This window comes from Salminus brasiliensis, chromosome 10 (genome assembly GCF_030463535.1).
Source record: "Salminus brasiliensis chromosome 10, fSalBra1.hap2, whole genome shotgun sequence".
In the NCBI taxonomy this organism is placed as follows: Eukaryota; Metazoa; Chordata; class Actinopteri; order Characiformes; family Bryconidae; genus Salminus; species Salminus brasiliensis.
This window is the reverse complement of record NC_132887.1, coordinates 5074312-5079102: the sequence shown is the minus strand read 5'-3', so window position 1 is coordinate 5079102 and position 4791 is coordinate 5074312.

Genomic DNA, 4791 nt, shown 5'->3' with positions numbered 1-4791 from the left:
TATGCATGTTTGATGAGTTTTGACATGCAAGGGTGAAAAATGCCCCCATGGCTCTCCAGAGCGCAGATTGCACGTCTGTGGTGTGGAGACACCGGTCGTCAACAACAGAGGAGGAAACATTTTGGGTTCCTGAGAGGAAATGGGATTTGTACAGCGCTCTGCTATGCGGCCTGCTGGAAGAGAGCGCTCATTAGCGTCTCATTAATCAACCATAATTACCTGGGAGACATGATGACCAACGTGTGAAGTGAAATAGATCCATATTGGCTGTTAGGATTGGAATTGGCTTGAAACAGAAGGTAGAAAGCGTGTCCCTCCACTGTGTGAATTAAGCTTTCTATGAAAGTCGGCCTTCGCACTTTTTACATTTGCTTATTTTCGATTGTCAGAAAAGAACGTAACAATGAACACAGCACAGTTCTAGCGATTCCCCTGGAAAACCTTTTCCTCACGAAATGAGACTGTTTTCCTTTACGGATCTGACCAGTGCAGCGCTTCCAGCGTAGAGCATTTTTCATCTGACAGTATAATTCATAAAGAAAATATTTGCCTTAAACATGTGATGTCCAATATGCAAACTCTTGATCCTCCTGACAGAACCAGTGTAAGGGTAGAAGGGCCGTGTGTCTGGCACATGGTTATTAATGTTTACTTCTGTCCATCAGCAGCAGATTCCTATAATTCCTGCATCGCTGCCAATGAAGACACAGTTCAGGTGTTCTTCATGCCTTTTTCACCTGATGAGGACAGCTGCATGATGGTATAAGCTGTCAGTATCTCCAAGAAACCTTAACCCCTTAACACTCCACTTCGTATTACTAACTACAGGGACTTTGTACAAACTGGTGGGGCTTCCTTGGTAATAGAACTTTTGTCATCACACTTCCGGCCTACCAGCAGATCCCAGGCAGCTTAAGGGGTTAAAGAAAAACTTCTTATATACACTATATGTCCAAAAAGTTTGTGGACACCCCTCTAATGAATGTGTGCATGCAAACACACACAGTTTATCTCATCCCCAGTAGAACTGACAATGAAACAGAACTCACATGAACCTATTGGCACCATGCTGCCTAATCTCTGGCATAGGCTAGTGGGATATAAAGCCCCCCAGCATTGAGCTGTGAATGATGTATGGTGAGGATGAAACGGGGTGGTCCAACATCCAACATCCTAACTAATGCTCTTGTCATTAAATGCAACAAAAGCAAGGTAAACTCCTTTATAATACCCTTAATTCAAGAAGAAACAATGAATAAGCAGGTGTCCCAATACTTTTGTCAATAAAGTGCTGTAACGCAGTGTGTAAAGTTTCTAGCCAAACAAACCATTACATACAAGATATTCATTCCCAGCAAGAAAGTAGGAGTTTCCAAAACTGGAGATACAGAGAAAATGGGATAGCTAACAGACCCCCGCAAGACCTGGTAGACCACCAAGGTGGCCCCATCAGATAAACAGCTCTTAAGGCTTTTATCTTTGAGAGAGAGAGGAAAAAATTGAGCTCTGCTCTCTCGTCAGATCTGAAAACATCCACAGGTGTCTGTGTCCATCCTTCCACTGTGTGAACAATGACCAGACTGACCAGAGTCCAGACCTCACTGAATGTGTTTGGGGTGACTTTGGGTCGGTAAGAAGAAAACTCCCACAGTTGAACCTTGGAGCTTTGGAAAAATCCTGCAAATTTCTGCAGAATCTCTGAAAGTGAATCTCCTGAAAACCATAGAAGCTGTAAAAAAAGCTGAGGCCCAGTTTGACAGACGCAGATTAAGCTTAAGCACACACTTAAAATAATTTCCAATGATGATTCTCTATTGACATTGAAAGCTGGTTCAAGATCAGGCTTAATCCATGTCTGGGGAAGCCAGCGCTTTATGTCCAAAAGTGACCAGGCAGTCTTTCTTCCTATTAAATGAAGTGTATTAAATTACGTCAAGGGTGCAGCCATTGCTGACACAGGCATTCATTACGTTGCCCATAAATATTGGGGGGGTCTGGAGGTCTGGAGTCTTAGGGTCACCACGCCCAGTGCCAAGCATCGCCCCCAGCCCCCAGCACTGGACCTGCATTCTGAGGAGTGATGATAGTCCAATACCTCCAATATCTTTGGATGAGTTGGGGTGGTGTGGCTCAGTTAATGTCCTAGTGCCTGAATTCAATCAAACCCTCTCAGCAATGGTAAGATAGGGATATAGGGATAGGCGGATAGGTAGGGTGGGAAACTCCCTATCAATAGCCTTGGTTTCAGAAGAAGGTGGAGGTGAATGAAGAATGCTGTGCACTGGATACCTGTCAGTCTGTTAGTAGTTTAGTAAAGAGTAGAGCAATCCTGCCCCCTGGTGGTCCGAAATCATCCCACACTCACTCCCTCTCATTCAGGACCCCAGTTACACCAGCAGATGTCTTTGTGACCTCACTTTCAATGCCATATGCTCTATGTGGTATATATTAGGTTCTTATGTTAGTCTTCATTATAAGAGCATTGTCCAGAAAAGTCAACTCAGCTGCTGTATAGTTCAGTTGTATAGGGATTACAACATACACCACATAGACAAAAGTATTGGGACACCTGCTGAATCATTGTTTCTTCTGAAATCAAGGGCGTTAAAAAGAGTGTATCCTTGGATGTTGTTGGAGTAACTGTCTCTACTGTCCAGGGAGGAAGGTTTTCTGCTAGATTTTGGAGGAGCATTGCTGTGAGGATTTGATTGCACTCAGCGACACAAGCATTAGTGAGATCCGATGTTGGATGATCACCACCCCAGGATAGAGCACCACCATCATTCCAGAGAACACTGGAAGTTCCACTGCTCCACAGCTCCAAGCTGGGGGTCTTTATACCCCTCTAGCCCACGCCTGGCATTAGGCAGCATGGTGCCAACAGGTTCATCTGCTCCAGATAGTCCTATTCTAATGGCAGTACTTCTCTACAGTGTGTGTGTGTGTGTGTGTGCATTTGTACGTCTGTGCCAGCAATAGCTGCAACTTAAAGTACCTGAATGCGTTCAGTAGAAGGGGTGGCCAGAAATATATGGACATACAGCTAATAACCACAACAGAACTAATAGGTTCAACAGGTTTATCTGCTCCAGAGAGTCTTATTCTACTTGAAGTGCTACTTTAGAAGGACATGACAAGCTGTGTGAACATGCACAACTTAGAGTAGTTGAATGCATTCAGTAGAAGGGGGTGTCCACAAACTTTTGGACCTTTAGTGAACATATAAATAAACTCATTAAGGTATATCCATAAAGACTGGTGTCTTTATTTCCATCGGTTTTCGAAGCTGAGCTTGCAGTTATCTGATTAAATTAAAAATACAAGACAAATCAAAAACCTGGGCTGTTCAATGAAATGATATTCATCTCCTCACTCAACGCCCTTCTACTGCACAGAGACTCAGGGGGTTTCTGCTGGAGGCAGCTAAAAGCTAAAATTACACTTCAGGGGAACAGCCACTTTTGAGGGGAAGCTGGCACCGATAGTCTGGCATTACCTACGTGATTGAACGCTCAGCATATCAATGACCCTGTTCAAAGAGGAGATGCAGCCCGGCACACAAAGACGGCCTTATTGACATGAGAAGGATGCCGTCTGGTTAAATCTGGAAAAGGTTTCGGCTACTCTGTCTGGTTTTCAGAGTCATGCCTCATTTTCAGCTGCACTTTTCCACCAGAAATTAATTAGATGACAGTCAAATGGAAAGCTGTGTCTGTGGGAAACACTCTGTTAAATAAAAGAAATTGGGAGACCAGTATACATATATATATAATTATATATAATATATATATAAAGATTGCCACCATTCATGCTCCTGCAGATGGTGCTGCACAAAGATAATTAGGCTATAAATACCTGCAGGGTTTGCAATCGGACTCATAGATTGTGAAGAGGTATGTTATGTTAGATATGTTAATCCAGATGTTTATGATTGGCCAAAAGGAGTGACTGCATTTGGACGTGCTAGAGGCCGTAGTGTGAAGGAAGTAGCTGAATCTGCAGGTGTACACTTTATTATTAATAAACTCTGACACTTTATCATTAATACTCTATATATCACTGCTATGGACAACATCACTAAGTCACTTTATACAACAGGAATAGACATAAACATACATATTTATATTTAGCTCCACTCTCTCTCAGACTATACCTGTCTCATAAATGTACATATCAGAGAATTTCTACAGATATTCTGTATTTTGTGTATATTTTGTATATAATATAATTTTTACATAACTTTATTTTAATATGTTTAGTATGTATATAGTTTTGTCCTCCTGTAGAGCATCAACCTGAGCCTCACCTCAAATATTTCAATGCATAAACGTCCTGACATGAAGCTTACGGTCATAAGGGTCTACCAGCAGTGGCAGAAATCACAGCCTACAGGAAGGTCTCCTCAGACAGGGCCTGTCGGCGCGTTTCACGGCTCTAATCGCTTCGTTTAGAGGCAAGAATTGCCTCGAGAAGTCAGAGCAGGTCCTTCACCATCGATTTCTGAAAGAACACTCTGCAGGGAGCTGCATACCATCAGCATATGGAGCAAGCAGAGCGGCACACAAGAATGATGAGAATGTGGAGAATTTCCGTAGGACTGTGTGCTTCCATGCACCTGCAGACTCAGCCACCTCCTTCACACTATGGTCTTTGGCACGCCCAAATGCAATCACTCCTTTTGCCCAACATATGCTTTGTGACCTATTTTCCACACATCCACGAGACCCTCACTGCACTTCTCCACCTCTTCTCAATCTATGGATGGTGCAACACCATCTGCAGGAGCCTACT